Raw genomic sequence first — 18190 nt, forward strand, 5'->3', positions numbered from 1 at the left:
TGAGGCCCCAGAAGCTTGGACGACTTGTTTCAAATCAGTGGAACCATGTGAACAGACACAGGGCCTCTCGCCTTCTAATTTGGTGCTCTCTTTGCTGTGTCATGAAGCCATCAGGTACGAAATGTTTTCTACAAGGAACAGGGGCTTTGTAGGAGGGACATGGCTTTGCTGACAGCCCGCCTGAGATCTGCTTTTAGCACAAGTGAGCTATTTAACTTATGCCTCTGTTTTCCCATCTGAAAAATTGGAATAATAGTAACAGTCACAGCCTTAACGGGTCGCTGTGTATATTTTCAGAGGTAATGCACATAAAGCACTTGGCACATAGGAGGTGCTTGCTCAGGCTGAGTTGATGTTAATAGGTGTGATGATGGTAGCCTTGACCATCAAGCCCCAAGTACCACATCCATCATGGACTTCTTAATGTCTCACTTCCTACTTATTCCTACCCTTCTGAATTGCCAGCACCTTTGTCTTTACCTCCCATCCGCAGCCCTGACTTGTGTGTGGTTGCCTAGTGGCTGAGAGGCACGGATCTTGCCTGCCCCTCACACTAGAATTATACAGAGCAGGGCACCAGGCCGTTCTGAGTCCTCCTCAAAACCTTGCATGGCACCAGGCCACACTGCCTTAGGAATGAAAGTAGGAGAGGTATTCTGAGTCTGCAAGGCTGCCAGTGGGCAGAAAGGGAGACTAGTGCTTTATGTATTTGAATGAACCTGCCAGATGTGCTGCTCTAGAAAGAAATATTCATCTACTGATTGCCTTTCTTAAAATATATATATATATATACACACATATATACTAGGGGCCCAGTGCACGAATTCACGCACCTTGAAAGGAACTGTGGGCCGTGAGGCTGTAGTGGGCACAGGTGCGGGTCTCGGCCCATCCTCTATGCCCCTGCCTGGCCCCTCCCACCGTGGCCCCCAGTCTCCTGTGTGCTGGCAGCCCCACTCCCGCTGCCACCACTCACTCCCACTGATTGGGGCCCAGCACCGTCAGCGAGTGTGAGCAGCCCCAATCGCCCCTCAGGAGCAGGGGTAAGTGGAGTAGCCCTGAGGGGCGATCAGGAATGGTGCCAGGCACCAGCAGCAGGTGTGAGCAGGGCCAGTGCCGGCAGCAAGTGCAAGCACCAGGCAGGACCGTGGCATGTGAGAGCAAAGAATTTTCAGTAACCACCAGAGGCTTGCCCTGATGACAGCGACCGGTGCCCTGCCTTGATCTGGCACCCCTGCTCACCTGCTCCACCATCCCGCCACAGCCGACACCCACCATGTTCCATGTGTGCCCCCCTGGTGGTCAGCACACGTCATAGCAACCAGTTGTTCGGTTGTTCCACTGTTCGGTCTATTTGCATATTAGCCTTTTATTATATAGGATATTATATACATTAAATACACACACACACACACACACACACACATATAATTTCAGAGAGGAAGGGAGAAGGAGAGAGAGATAGAAACATCAATGAAAGAAACATCAACACATTGGGGATCGAGCCTACAACCTGGGCATGTGCCCTGACTAGGAATTGAACCGCAACCTCTTGGTCAACCACTGAGCCACCTGGCCAGGCTACTGATTGCCTTTCATTCATTCAATGAATTTAACAAACTCTGGTTATGTGCCAGGCATTGTTCAGGGGAAGTGAATCTAGAGACGAAGGCTACCAAAGCAAAGGTCCCTGCTTTTATGAAGGTTCCATTCTTAGGGGATTAGATAGACAAGGAAGAAGGAAATCAATACATAGACTAGTTTCTAGGAAAGCAGATGCGCAATGGTTCAGGAGTGGTGTGGAAAGCCCGGGAGCTCTGCTTTAGATCACCCAGTCGGCCACATTGGCACTCATCAAAGGGATACCAAGGAAAAGCCAGCCAGGAAAAGCTGAGGGTGGGGGTGCAGGTAAGGAGAGCCATCCAAGCAGAAAGAACAGCGTGTGCAAAGGTAGGAAAGGGTTTAGCAAGTTCAAGGAACAGACGGAAGGTCAAACAGCTGTTATTTAAAGGAAAGTGGTGGGAGATGAGTTAGGATAGTAAATAGAGGCTATATCACACAGCAACTGTCCAGTAGATCTGGAAGGGTGTCTGGATTTAATTCCTAGGCCAATTTCATTCCAAACAACACCTCTGTTAAATGCACCATTAGTGTCTCCCAACAGGGGAGCTGGGAGGGGACCTGGAACTTGGAGCATGTTGGGGTTTCATGTGAGCCAGCCCTGTTCTTCCCTTTGGAATTCTGATCTGTGCCCAGGGGGAAGCCTACATTGAAGATACTGTAAAGCATGTAACTGTCAGCTGTACCAGTTAGTCGATTGGTACCCTAACCCCTAATGGAAAGGCTGGAACTCCCGTGTCTACCTGGGCATTCCAGACTTTTTCTCAGTTCATCATGCAGAGCTAAGCTCTCCCTCCAGCGAGTCATACAATGCTGGAGGAGAGAATGCACAAATGCATGGAGAGATGTATTTCTTGACTGCACCAAGAACAGCCCAACATCCTCTGCATCCATCAGAACCGCCGATGATTGATGCTCTTGGTCCCAACCCGGCTTTCTGGATCGTTAGCAGGGCTGGCCAAGAAGGGACACCTGCTGAGATTGAGGCTCTTATTTCTATGCAAGGACATAGCAAAGGCGGAAGCTGGCTTCACCCAAGTGCTCTGTCAAACTGCAGGTGAGCATCGAACTCAAATCTTCCAAACAGGGTCGTTAGCAATTACAGATCACTGAGGCTACACAGGAGCATCATTTGTTGTTGTTGCTGCTGCGATAGTTATGTTTTATTTTGTGTGTGTTTGTTTTTTTGTCAGTTCCAACTGTAGCCATTGGCCTTGCTCTGTGCACCTGAAGCCATTTTTTTCAGATCCCTTTCTTAAAGAAGCATGAACCTCCCTGAGGCATATTATAGGCATCTGTTATTCTGACCACCGACCATCCTTTCTTCCTTTACTGATAATAGTGAATTTCCACTGGGAGCCATCCTTCCCCCTCTCTCAGTCAAGCCAAGTGGCTCATCCAATCCCCACAATGTCAGCAGTTAGTTCAAGGGTAGGAGCATGTCCTAACCTGGCCCATTCAGACTGACTCCCAGGATTTGTGGAGAAAGCAACTAAGAAAAGACAGTTTCCCTTATTGTTAGACTTGAGTTTCTGGCAGCCATCCTGCACCACTATATTCCATCCTGAGAAGGAACCCATCAAAGCCAAAGGCAAAGCTGAAAGACAGGGAGTCACCATGTTCTAACATCCTTGTTGAGCACCTTGTTCAAGCCACCCCTGCAGCCGAGTACCAATGCTGTCATTGCATGTCCCAATTAATTATCTCTTTCCAGCGGTTCTCAACCTGTGGGTCGCAACCCCTGAAAATACATCCTGCATATCAGATATTTACATTACGATTCATAACAGTAGCAAAATTACAGTTATGAAGTAGCAACAAAAATAATTTTATGGTTGGGGGTCACCACAACATGAGGAACTGTATTAAAGGGTTGTGGCATTAGGAAGGCTGAGGACCACTGGAGCCAATTCAAATTAGCTTTTCTGTCACTGGCAACCAAAGATTCCTGGTGCCACTGAGACTAGGAGAAAAAAAAAAAGAATAATGTGATTCATTCCTCACTCACCTTCCAAACTTAGATCAAGAGAATTCAAACTACACAGTTGTGTGTTTCCCTTCCCCATCCTTCCCTTTTCTTACCCATGCTTTTCCCCTTGGAGCAGCTGCCTCTCTCCACATATCTCCCTCTTCCTGCATGAGCTCTTTATCCTTTTTTTATTGTTGATTTTTCTTCAATATGCTGCTGTGATTGGTTTCTTCTCACAGTCTGACAGCCACCGCCACCACGACCCAGATGAAAGACATGACAGTTGCCACCAGTAATAATCATTTGTCATTAAACCGTTGCAGGGAAGAGAAAAAGCAAACTGGCCGTGTTCGTTACATCTCGATCTCTGGCTGTCACACTCGGAGGGGCTGCTGTGGAACAGCAGGAGACAGCTTTATTTTTGGAAAAAGGAGAGTCTCTGGTGTTCCCATAACACCTGCTGGGGGCAGGCCCTGGTGGTAAACATCAGAGTACAGAGGTCCTCTTCAAAACGCCCATTTCTCCAGGAAATGTCTACAAGCAGCTCTGAGACCTGAGCCTGTGGAGAAAACTGCTTCTCCCTTTGGGAGTCTGTATGTTCATGTTCTTAAAGGCCCAGAGGTTGGTGCCAAATAGACAGAGCGTTCAAGCCTTGGCTCTTACTCTTACTAATGTCAGGACCTTGGGCAAAATCCTTAAGATCTTCGAGACACCACTTTCTCATGTTAAATGGAGGGAACATTAGTCCCTACTCTCGGGAGGTTGGTGGGACTGCGATAATGCATAGATTGCTCTCAGCACATACCAAGAGCTCAACTCACGGGAGCTGGGATTAGGCTGTTGTCACCATGAAAGAACTATAATGACAACAGTGAAACCCAAAAAGGACAGCCCACCAGCACAGCATCAATGCAAACAGAAGAGGTGCCCTGTGGCATGTCCCACTAACAGCCTGACACCAGGCTCCAGAGCAGCTTGTACTGTGTGCCGGGCACGAGCTGGGGACCGACAGGTAGACAACTCGGCCCAGTGTTAAAACTCAACCCCTTCGTATAGTTTCAGTTTTGCAAGATGAAAGGAGTTCTGGCTATGGATGCTGGTCTTGGTTGCACAGCAATATGTAGTACTTACTATCACTGAACTGTACACCAAAACAGTCAAGATGGTCATGTTTATGCTACATATATTTTCTCATAATAAAAAATGTTTGAAGGGAGAAAAAAAACACCTCAACCCCTTCAGTGCTGAGCAAACCAGAACCGCTCCTCAGCCAAGGAGAGTTTCAAGTGCATTTAGTCCTCACACTGTCCTTCCCATGAAGCATTTCTGTTCCTATGCTGCAGTTGAGGAAGTTGGGGCTTATGAGGATATGCCTTGTTGCTTTAATAAACATAGGAAGCACCGGGGCCTTGTCCACTGCAGGTGCCACCCGGGGGGTGCAGGCTGGAGCACTGCCCACAAGCTCCCAGGTAGCACGTATGTGCTGGTCCAGGGACCGAGCTTGAGGAGCAACATTGGAGAGGCTCAGTGGCATGGCCGTGGTCCCGGGCAGCATTGGGCAACGCAGAGGTTCAGACCCGACCCGGGGTCTGACCCATAGCAGCCTTCCGCCATGACACCAGGGGGGGCTCTTTCTTCCAGGAAGGAGTGGGGAGTGACACAGACAGTGTCTGTGGTCGGAAATCCTCACCTGTGAGTTTCCATCAGGCCTCCCCTCTGGGGCTGTGACAGCCGCATGTCACAGCCTGTCCGCACTGTCTTATCCGACAAAGTGCTTGGGAGAGGCCAAGTCAGAAGGCACTGCACTGCGCGGAAGGAAGGAAGGAAGAGGGGCTGCTCTGGGGTGAGCCGCCCCACTCCTGGGAGAAAGCTGGAGCCCCCCAGGAACCAGCGATTTCCGGGAGGTAGGTGCCCACACCCATCTGGGTGAGAAATGATTCCCCTGGGAGCAAAGCCTCCCTCTCTCTTGCGTGCGGCCCTGAGGTGTTCACACTCGAGGGAGTGGCTGAGTCTTTCCCAGCCTCCGTGTTTTCATCTTTGGAATGGCCCCAGGGGGACTGGTTACCTGGAGGGGCGGTGGGCATCAGGGAACCGAGATACACAAATCTCCGCGAACTGCAAAGTGGGGGCCAACGTGCCAGCTCTTTGGGTACAAACGAGCACTGCCACCTCCTCTCCCCCCCCCCCCCATCCACCCCCACGGTGCTCCCGGGTACACACTGTCCAGGCCTCTATTGTGGATCTCATCACCTGGTATTTTAAGTACCTGTTTAAATATCTGTCTCCATGTGACTAGATTAATGCTAATGTACTTCTGCAGCAACAGCACCCAGTCCAGCTCCTGGTACATGATGGAACCCAGAACATGTTAGCTGGAGGCATAAGTAAGCAAAGGAATGAATGAATGAATGAAGGAAGGAAGGAAGGAAGGAAGGAAGGAAGGAAGTGGGTTGTAGGTATGACAGAGTGACGGAATGAATGAATGACTATTCGTTAAGAGTGGCTGGGTGAGGGGCGCATCCATGGAGTTAGGAAGGTGAGGTACAAGTGAGCGTTGCGTGAATGGGGATGTGACGTGCAGGGAGCTGGGGGGCAAATCTGAGTTTCTGAACCACAGGAATCTTTTGCTACCCAAACATTCATGACCTGAAGGCAGGAAACAAATACAGAATTTAGGGGAGTGAGGTTGGCATTCCTTGCTATCTGAACTCTTGCTACCTGCCCTCCAGAACTCAGGAACCAAACAGTTCCAGAGGAAAAGGCTATCCCTCCCTATCCAAACCCAGGAATGGAACAGATTCCATCAAGAACCTGTGTCCACGCTGCTGTCAGCACTGACTCTGGGCTCTCGTGAGCACGGGACACACTGCTTCCCTTCCCCAAACTCCACCTCACTCCCAAGCCCCCTTTTCTGCCTTCCCCTCCCCATTACATACCCTCAGCATAGCAGCCAGACACAAAAGACCACAGACTGCCTGGCTCCATGTATATGGCACATCCAGAACAGTCCAATGCACACAGAGAGCAGACCAGTGGTTGCCCAGAGCTGGAGATGACAGGAATGGGGAGGGACTGCTAACGGATATGGGGTTTCTGTTTGGGGTTTGGGAAATAGATAGTGGTTCCCTGACATTGCGGATGTACTTAATGCCGCTGAATTGTACACTTTAATATGGTTACAGTGGTAAGTCTTAAGTCTACTTTATCACAATGATAAAGACAGAATAAATAAAGAAAGAAAGCAGGCCCTACAACTGGGGTTGACTGCTTCATCTAAGTCCCTTCAGTCTTGTAGCCCCTCTGGTGAGATGAAGGTCTTTGGACCTCATGGTCCCTTGAGGAAGAACGCCTGGGAGCCTGCAGGAGCATGCTGCCATCCATATCTTCCTGCTTCTCCCGGGTATCTGAAGTCCCCAAGCAGCCTCATGGGCATCAGTCACCCACCGACCTCACAGAACCTATTGCTTGAGGGGCTGTGACAATGGTCTGCTCCCAAGCAGGCGTGGCCCTTCCTGTCCTCTCACAGGCTCAAACGGGATGGTACAAGTTTGGCCAGAGCACAGACCCAGCAGGATCACGGGAGGAGAGCTGGTGCGGTGGAAGGCACACGGATATTGGGATGAGGCATATCTGCGTTCACACCTCCGTTCTGCCCCGTGCTAGCCTTGTGGCCTTGAGAAGCTGACTCAACATCATCAAGCCTCCGCTTGAGACAGGAAAAGCAATCGCCACCCACCTCATGGATCAGCTGAGCTCATGTACATAAACCTGTCAGCACCATGCCTGACCCACGCCGGCTACTACCTACCGATTATTGCACGCCAGTCCCTTTTTCCACATTATCTTGTTTAATCGTTAGCACGACCCCATGGAGTAGGCAGTATTCATGTCAAAGTGAGTTCATTGGAATGCTGCTGGATGTTAAGCCCTAGCTTGCCACCACTGGCAATGTGCACCCTGCTCTTCTTCAACCGTAACCTGTTTGCTCCCTTTCCTTGACCCAACGCTGGCTCCTGTTGCCTATACTCTAATGTTGCCTAAAGCTCCCCTTTCCCCAGCACTGCGCAGGTCATTGACGGCTTCTCCCTCTGAAGTAATGCCTCCACAGCAGAAGTATGAGCCCTAAACTAATGCCAAGAGATTTAGCAAGCTAATCTGCCCCATTTCCCTTGGACATAATATTCTGCTTTCTAATCACTTGCCCATGAAGTTCACAGATCCCGGAGCTTCCTGTCACGCATGTAGACTGGGGCATCTGAAGGGCCTCAGATTTATGCATTCATTTCATGCTCTCAGAGACAAATAGACCAATTATGGAATACCACTGGCTCTTTGATCAGGGCCACCGTAAATGCTCATGTGCGCATGTGCGTGCTCCCGCACATCAAAAAGCCAGCATTTGTTTGTTCTCTGCGACAAGCGTTAAGCTGAGATCCACTTGAAGCTCAAAAAAGAAGAGGATTAGTTGTGTTCAGAGTTCACAACACAATTGTCCTCTGAGCACAAATTAGGAGCATAAACTAGGGGTTGGAAGGGAGTGATTTTAACAGAAAAATTGATGGTTTGACTGTTTTCCTGAGAAGTAACATAAAAGGGGAAATTGAGCGCTAGCCTCTGAAGAGGGTTTCAAATCACTATTTATTATTTAATTATTTATTTATGGGGGGGAAAAAACCACAGTTGACAACGGTCGGGCTCTGACCTGGGGCCTCCCAGTTGCAGCCACACTCAGTGCTGGCTTCATGCAGGGCCCAAGTCAGCTGACTCCTCCTCGAGCTCAGCAGGTGTGTCTTCTCCAGCCTCGGACACAGAGGAACTTCAGAGCCTCAGACGCAAGGGGGGCCCTGACAGGTCACCCGCGGCCCTCCAGCCCCAACACTCCCCCTCACCCTCAGATAGTTCACATTTGTTTCAACCCTTGCAGAAGCCATGGGAAATCGGTAGATGGGTCCCTTTCTTCCCTTTTTAGAAAGAGAGACCTGAGGCCGGAGGGTAGGGGAGGAGGTGGGCCCAAGGGGAGGTCCTGCCTTCTGGCTCATTGTGTAGAGTGCCACTGACTCTTGTTCCAAAGCACTTAACACCTTTATGTTCCAAACAATTGCTATGATTTATTTATTATGTTTATTGTTTCCTGTCTGACGACTGTCCCTGATAGAATATAAGGAATATTTTTCTTGTTCATTGATGCATTTCCAAGTATTTGTAACAGAGTGTGCTGTATAATGGAGTGTAATACATATATTTGTGAAATTGAATTGAAGATATTCAAGTTGTTGTTGGAAGGAAGGGAGAAAGTCAGGCAAGGAGAAAGTAGGGAAAGAGGGAGAAAAGAAGAGAGAGGGAGAGGGAGGGAGGAAGAAATAAAAGAAGGGAGAAAGGGAGGGGGTGGGAGGATGGAGAGACAGAAAATGAGTGAGGGGGGAAGAAATCAGGAGCTAAGGTTTTCTACAGTTGATGAAAAGAATCCACTGAGGAATTTTAAGCAGAGATGTGACATAATCAGATGTTTTCTTCTGAAGGGACCACTCTGGCTGGAGCATGAACAGCTGGCGGAGGGGAAGAGTAGAGGCAGGAGGAGCAAGTCAGGAGGACACGGAAGCAATCCCAGAAAAGGGGGAGCCACCTGAACTTGAATAGTGTCAATGGAGACAAAGAAGAAATATCCCAAAGATGCTTAGGAAGTCGATTCAATTGGCTCTGGCAACCAACTGATGGGATGGGATGGGATGGGATGGGATGGGATGGGATGGGATGGGATGGGATGGGATGGGATGGGATGGGATGAGATAGGATGGGATGGGATGGGATGGGATGAGATAGGATGGGATGGGATGGGATGGGATGGGATGGGATGGGATAGGATGGGGTGGGATGGGATGGGATTGGATGGGATTGGATGGGATGGGATGGGATGGGATGGGATGGGATGGGGTGGGATGGGGTGGGATTGGATAGGATTGGATGGGGTGGGATAGGATGGGATGGGATGGGATGGGATGGGATGGGGATTTTGGCGTTTGGAGGGGGAGGGACTTAAGGAGAATGATTAAAGGAATGTGATGTCACTTACCAAGGTGGAGAACAGGTGAGAACACTTGTACCCCTGGCACCTAGCATGGTATCTGACATAGAGAGGTGGCTCAGTAAATGTTTGTTAAATGAAGGAGGGATCAAGGCAGACAAGCAGGTACTGGCAGGAGAAGGGAATAAAGGTTTGGACGAGCTGCTTGTGAGACGCCCAGGTAGATGAGCCCAGCAGGCAGCAGGAGATGCAGGTCTGAGAAGAGAAAAGAGGATAGAGCTGCCGTGTCAGAGACAGGAGCTGTGCTCCTGCAGGGGCTTGTGGACAGTAGATGACATCTAACCCATGCAGAATGGGACGAGCCTTGAGAACTTTAGGAAAACATTAGACTGTCTGGGCTAGCAGAAGGAAGGATCCATGAAAAGGAGACAGAGAAGCCATGCAGGAGAGACACAAGGAGAAAGCAGGGGAGCATGAAGGCTCAGGAGCCAAAGGGAGCAGAGAGCTGAAGGTGGAGGGAAAGGTGAGAGGTGTCCCAAGTGTCCAGGAGGACAATGACCAGAAGGGATTGCTGCACAGGCAGTGAGAGGGTCACTGGGGCTTTCGCAGGAGTGGAGGCACAGAGGCCAGACCTCAGCGACCCAGAGGGCAAAGGAGACACAAGAAGTGAAGCAGACAGTGGAAGAAGACTCAACACTCTCCAGCTAATCTGTGCTTCCTCTCCAATGCCAAGGTGTTTTGAGGCAGAGAGAAGAATCCCTCTGCTACTGGGATCAAACTGGGGCCAGCTGGCTCCTCCCCTGCCTTCTTTTCCCATCCACCGGTTCCTTGACATCCTTCCTCCTGTGCCAGACAAAGAAACGTGTGCAAGAAAACACAGGACATCCTCAAACAAGTCCCTCCCTGCTGAAGGACAATGAAGGGAATGTTCTCCTTATTGTTTTATTCCAAATGCAGGCTTGCGATATACCTTCAGTGTTGAAGAATGGGGTTCCTTAGTTCTTCACTTTGGGCATCCCTTTCTCTTTGCAGAGAAAATATAAAACCTAATCGTGTTCTGCTCCCCAGAACATAAATGAAGTAAAGGCCGGACGCGGTCAGCCGACTGAGACAGCCTGAGCCTCACCGGCAGCCTCTGGAGTAGGGACGGCCGCTCTTTGCAGCTCACACACCCTGCGTTATCTTCCTGTTGCCGGCTCAGTGAGGGCTGCCAACACCCTCTCACTGGAACAGGACAAAGAGAACCGGACACGTAGGGGCCACTGAGCACTCGGCTCATTAGCAGCCCGCTCAGATGCCTCTTTCTCTAAAGCTCACGTGAGATGGCGATTGGACAATTCTGGCATAAAAACCCAACTCTCTTCACGTGTTTCATCCCTTGCCAACCAAATTTCAGGCCACAAATTAGAAAAACAGAAGCACTGCAGGTACCAAAAAAAGCTAGGGATTTAATGAGCCTTTTGCCTCTAAATGACTCTATCTCTCCACACTCAGATGAAATGCCTCAATGAAGCGAGCCAGGCTGTGGCAGGAGCCCCAAGACTCATTATCCGTCAAAGTCCTCTTTTCTCTGGGTCATAGCATGTTCATCCTGTCAACCAGTGTCAAGTTTCTAGCCAGAGGTGGGAGATTTGCTCCGTGGTGGTTTTTATGCGAATAGTGGCTGTAACCATGGGGTTGCCCTCCCCTGAGGTCATGATGCACTTATTCTGCAGGCTGTCTGGTTGGGGTTGGGAATGAGTTTGGCGTCATCCCTGGAGGCATTCTGTAAATCCTCACAACCAGTGACTGAGTCAAGAGGCAGTTTCACTGTCTTGACACCTGAATTTCTCTCCACTCTGGTGCTGACCACTCAGTGTCAAATGGCTCTCAGGACAAATATCACAAACTGCAGTGTGGTCTGTAGATGCCAGCAGGGCCCTGTTACCTACCTGGGTAGGCTCATCTCAGACCACACGCTGCCTTGCTTTCTCCCCGTCCGCTGCCGTGACCTCTCAGCCCCCTGTGCCCCCTGCAGTGCCTTTGCCCGTGCTGTTCCATCTCCCTCCTTCTCAGTCTCTTACTCATCCTTTATTTCACTGCTTGATCATCAATTTTTAAGGGTGGCTTTCTCTGACTTCCTTGATTAGGTAAATGTCCTCTCTCCTATGTTCTTCCTTGGATTTTCATAGCACTTAATGTGGTTGTTAATTCACATTAAGTAAGTCCCCCCTAATCCACAGGAAATATGTTCCAAGGCCTCAGTAGGTGCCTGAAACCACAGACAGAACCAAACTCTATGTATACTATGTTTTTTTTCCTAAACATGCATGTCTATGATAAAATTTAATTTATAAATTAGGTACAGTAATAAATTAACACAAACAATTACAACAATATATTGTGATAAAAGTTATGTGACTGTGGTCTCTCTCCCCCTCTCTCTCTCAAAATCTTACTGTAATGTACTCACCCTTCTTCTTGTGATGCTGTGAGATGGTACAGTGCCTATGTGATGAGATCAAGTACACAGAATGGGGTGCAACTTAACACTTATGGATTGTTTTTTTCTGAAATTTTCCACTTCACATTTTCAGACCATGGTTGACCATGGGTAACTTAAACTGCAGAAAGTGAAACTGCAGATGGGGGACTACTGTATAGCTCTTTTGAATGCGCACCCCCCCCACACACACACACACACGAACTATGTGTGGTGCTTGGTTTTGTTCTCCTTTGTCTTACTAATCACTATATCCCCAGCACACAGAGGGGCCTGACTTGGGTTTTGGTTTGGTTTACCGGCTCCTGGTGAATGAGGTTAGGAGTCTTGCCCAAGTGTGTCAGTGTGCACGAGGGCCTCCAGACACACAGCATCAAGGAGGACATTTAACTGGGGGTCTCTCTCCGCCTCCAACTTCAGCAGCCAGGAAGCACAGTAGGTTACATGACCTCTGGTCAGGAATGCCCAGCAGCCTGCGTATCATGCTGACAAGTCCCGGCCAGGCATCGGGGGCTGGTCCCTGCCATTATTTCCATGTCATGCCTTAATGTTGCTGGAAAGGTTTTCTTGTTCAAGCTGGTGATCAAGATGCAAAATGATTTTGCCAGAATGAGCACTTCTGGCTACTACCTGGTGAACACCGAGGACTGTGCCGGGCAAGTTCAGTGCAACAGGCAGACTTTGTTTAAATGCAGCTCACACTGAGGGGAGGAGCTTGAACAGAATCCATCATCCCATGGGCTCCGTTGTCTGTCTTTTTGTTATTGTTTGCTCATTTTAATTCCTAAAGTTTTAAAACTTCTCTTTTTACCAATAAGCAACATCATACCCATATTTTAAGCAAAGATGAATAAAAATCTCAGATTCTCATGGGTTCTGAGTGAGTCTGGTGTATGAGGTATGTGTCTTGGCAAAGACATTTCATTTCACTGATCCACGGAACCTTGGTTTCTTTGTGGAATGACAAGTAGAACCAGCTCCACCAACTTCCCAGAACTCTACAAAGGACCAGATGTCAAGTGTCACTTAACTGTGTTTCCCTTTAGTTAATTCATTCCTTCATCCTGTTATTTATTCATCTTTGTGCTGAAGGCTGGGGATTCAGTGGTGAACCAAACCAGCCCTGGCACCCGCACCCACAGAGCTTATGGTCTAGATGGAAAGACAAGCATTCATCAAACAACCACGCACATGCAAAATTGCCATTGACATTTGCATTTTAAAGGAAAAGTATATGGTGCTTTAAGGGCACAAAATGAAGGAAGTTGAACAACCTAGGTGCTCAGAGAGTCTCCCAGGAGGGGATGCTGGGACAGGAGTGACCCTGGCGACAGGAGAGGAAAGAATGCCTCCCGGGAAGATGAGCTTCACGTTCAAAGGCAAGAGTGGGGGTCCGAAAGGAAGCCTTTGGGGCAAGGGGGAGAGAGAGACCTGTTTTCTGCGCATAAAACATATTTTTATTCTTTTATACACACAGAACAAGTTATTATCTATCTCTCACCCCTCAGTTGCTCAGGGATCTTTTCACAGTTTCTGTCTAGTCTCTTTCAATAATTCCCTGGCTGCTAATCAGAGAAAAGGTGCTAATTACCTTATTAGCACTGTTTTGTTTCTCTGTGACCACGAAATGCTTTTAACTTCCTCCCACATGGGAATAGCATTGGCCTGTCACTCTGGCCCTATGTGCTCCTGCCTCGAGCCTGTTCTCAGCTACGAAGGAAGGAGACAGACTACCCGGCACCAGACCCTCCTTACTCGTGGGGAAGGTGAGTTAAGGAACCTGCGGGTCCAGGATGGAACTGCAAGGCCAGGGCTGCGTTTGCTGCCTGACAGTCGCCACTGGCCCCATGGGCCACCTAAGGAACATGGTACTTCACTTCCTCAGCATTAGGGTGCAGATACTGTGGTTTCCTTTAAGGAGCCTTCTTTTTCATGCCTCCTCTAATGAAACCCCAATTCCCCTTGAAAGACATTATCAGGAACAAAATTTCAATCCACAGTTGTGCTCTGCTTATATTGAGCAGCCAGGGTGGCAGAAATGAAATAAATATAAACCCCGAGAGGTAGCTTCCCAGAGAAAAGGAGATTACTAAGATTATGCAATCACTTCATGCTTGGAGAGGGGCCAGAATCCCCAACCAAGGAAGGTGGGCGAGGAATGGGGCAATCTCAACTCCTCCTTAATTGAGCGATTTCTCAACCAAAACGATGACCAATGACAATTCTGAAGGGCTAGGTGGCTCAGAGAGGCATTCCCTGGAGCTCTTTGAACCTCACCTGAGGACTGTTCTATAGACATGAGCGGGAGAACATCACCTGAACCTCTTCCAAAGGCTTCCAGCCACCACGCTCTTAGGGTTCTAGGGTGTCACATGGGTCACCCTCGTGAGCAACACTTGCCAATGAAGATTCCCCCTCAAAGGATAGGTTGGCTCATTTGTGGTATTTGTGGTGTGTGCTTCTCTAGGTTACCCTGGGAAGGAGGGATAGTGACTAAGCCTGGTAGGATCCTAGCTCTGCTCTCTCTGAGGTGGGGGACTTTGAGCAAACTGCTTAACGTCTCTGTGCCCTGGTTTCCTCCTCCATAAGTGGGGATAACAACTATACCTGCTGCCTCGGACTATGAGGATTAAAGGTTGCAACTACGTAAAAGCACTTGGCACACAAAGAACTCCCAACAGAGTTAGTTACTGTAATTGCCATCATATGTCATCTAGTCCACCCTGAACTGCTATCACATGCAGCCTCTTTGAATGCTGACTTGCCACAGAGCCATGGCTCCCCATGTTAGGCAATATTGGCCTCCAAACCCATCTCTGTTGGCAAACCACACTGTTAGTTGTCAAAGTTATTATTGATTATCCCTCACACCTATGAATGATGCCACACACACATGCATATATATACACCACACACACACACACACACACACACACACACACACACACACACAGAGTTCAGTCCTGCTGTGCTAAATTTACCCATGGTCTCCTGGGTCCCTGGTTCCATAGATTTTTATTTGTAGAGTAGACCCAAGGTGTGGCAAAGGAAGCAGTATTTTTAAAGCAGATTATGACTCATCAGATCCTCAAATTGGCCCTTAGGACGGATCCCATGGGACGGAAGTATCTTGCCAAAACAATTATCAAGGAACACAGTGAGCTGGGGGAAGAATGTTTACTCCCACACTGTGCACTAGGTATCCATTGCCTATCTTAACTTTCATACCATGTTGCAAACTACTTGAGGACAGAAATTAGCACTTGAATAGCTTCATACTCCCACCTTTCCCCAAACCACATATACTCGTAGTAGGTGCTCAATAAATATCTAAAGTGCCTCAGCAGATTGCAAAGTCCACACAGGCATGGCCTTACTCACTGTTGTATCACCTATGTGGGCATATGGGAGGTGTTCAACAGATATTTGTTGAATGAATTAATGATGAATATAGAGGAAGTATTATGTAAAATGAACAAAGAGAATCGATGTTAATTTGTGTTGACACAGACAAATGTTTAGCTTATGCCTCATAGCACACATTTTTATAATCATCTTTCCATGAAGCCACTGAATACTGCTAGAGCCTCTGATCGGGTGTGCTCTGCATCGATGCTGCCCCATAAGCACTCACTTTCAGTCAAATGTTTGGTTTTAAGAGTCACAAGAATGAGGAACCATTCAGACCACAAAAATAGGCTGAATTTGCATTCATCGGCTGCAATGCCCTGAAATTTGCCTCAAATGATTCACATCCCTTTTTTCTATTTTTAAGAATTTAATTTAATTTAATTTTTTTGTTAACGCTCACCTGAGGATATTTTTCCATTGGTTTTTAGGGAGAGTGGAAGAGAGAGGGGAAGAGAGAAACATCGATGTGAGAGAAACACATCAATTGGTTGCCTCCTGCACATGCCCTGACCAGGACCCGGGCCGGGGAGGAGCCTGCAATCAAGGTACATGCTTTTGACCAGAATCGAACCCGGGATTCTTTTGTCTGCAAGCCGATGCTCTATCCACTGAGCCAAACCAGCTAGGGCTCACAGCCTTTTTAAAAATATCTTCTCCAACTTCCTATGAGACAAAAAGGCTACATTCCTTTGTCCACCCCTGGCCCGCCCACCAGCTCTCATCTCTGAATCTGACACTGTGTTTCCTCCTATTTCAAATCCTCATACCTCCTAAAAATCCTCCAGAAAGCTCAGAATGGGCTTGTGGGTCCCACCTGGCTCTGAGAATCAAGTTATGGCACTTCGATTTCAGCATCCCTCCCATTTGCAGAGCAAGCCTCCTTAGTATTTAAATATGCAAGCCGAGTGTGAGCACAGTATGCGATTTGTGAACTCCTCACCTGGGATGATGCATTCCAGCCCCGCTCTGATTTGTTATACAGGCTTCCTGCTGTGCTAAAGCAAGGAGCCCAGGGGATCTGCAGGGAATTGCTGGTGGTGTCCTCGTGGCTTTCTTCTTTTATTAATTAAAAAGTAGCCCATCGAAACAAACCTAGGGATCCTCTAAAGGCATGTAATTCCAACAATGCCAACACTCTGAGGGGTAGAAGATGGTGTGGCTTCAGGGTTGGGTCCCAACGCCGCTGGCTCAGGTAGGGGACAGTATGCTGAATGGTATGGAACATGAGCTTTGCATAGTGCCTTGCACACAGGAGGGGCTCAATAAATAATGTCTCACAGCAAATAATCCATTCACTTCAGTTGAATGAACATTAAATGAAATGCATTGAAGCCACTGAGTTTATAACAACCCAGGAAAAAGTTAAAGGGAAAGTAAGACATAATTTTGCAGGTATACCACGATCATTACTATAGTAAACAGATAAATAATATACTATATAAAATAATACAATGAGATTATACACCACAAAATAAAATAGGGATTGTCTCGGGGAGGTAGCAGATGGATGCCTTTATGTTTTCTTCCTTTGCTTTTCTATATTTCTCAAATTTTCTATAATTAACCTATATTTCCTTTATAAAAGAAAAATCAATTAACTTTACTTTTAAAATAGACAGCCCAGCCCTGGCCAGGTGGCTGAGTTGATTGAAGTGTCATCCCATACACCAAAAGGTTTGGGGTTCAATTCCTGGTCAGGCTGCATATATGAATTGTGGATTAGATCCTGGTTAGGGACATAAGAGAAGCAGCCAATCAATGTTTCTCTCTCACTATGTTTCTCTCTCTCTCTCTCTCCCTCTCTCCCTCCCTCCCTCCCTCCCTCCATCTCTCTCTCCCTTCATATTTGTCTAAAATAAATCAATATATATCCTCAGGTGAGGATTTAAAAAGAAATAGCCCAGATAAGTGTGGGAAACATATTTGTTGAAATCAACCAGTCCATCATTTATTAATTGTATGACCTGGGCCCAACATGTAATTTCTTGGTCTCAATTTCTTGATTTATATACTAGAGATAATAACATCTACCATTCAAATGAGTGACTGTTATTGTTTTCATTTACATGAGATAACTAATGCAAAATGCTCAGCACAATAATGCCTGGTATGTAGTAAACATCCAATAGATATTAGGTAGAGAAACGCTTGTTCATATGCTCATTTCCTTAATGGCCCTTCATTAAGTCTCTACTATGTACCAGGAACCACTGCCTCACTGAAGCTTTAGCCCATGAGGAAGACATTATAAGCTTGAATCACCAGGTCCCACTCGAATGTCAATAGGAGACCCATCTTCCAGGCCTGGAACTCATCTATTGATATGGGGTCGCTGGTAGAATGGGGAAGCAAAGAGCTTTTAATATGCAACATCATGGATGAACCTCAAAGACATTATGCTTAAAGAATCCAGCCACAAAAGAATGCACCCTATACAATTTCATTTATAACATGACAGAAATTTTATATCAAGTTCAAAAATGTGCAAAACTACTCTATGGTGATTGAACTCAGAACAGTGGTTATCTTGGGATCAAAACAGAACTTTCTGGGACACTGGAAATCTTTTTAAAATGTATATGACTAAATTGGACCCATCTAGATAATCCAGGATAATCTCTCCATCTCAAGGTCACAATAAAACGTCCCTTTTGCTGTGTAAAGTAACCTATTCACAGATTCCAGA

The sequence above is a fragment of the Myotis daubentonii genome, chromosome 4, assembly GCF_963259705.1.
Source record: "Myotis daubentonii chromosome 4, mMyoDau2.1, whole genome shotgun sequence".
NCBI classification, from domain to species: domain Eukaryota; kingdom Metazoa; phylum Chordata; class Mammalia; order Chiroptera; family Vespertilionidae; genus Myotis; species Myotis daubentonii.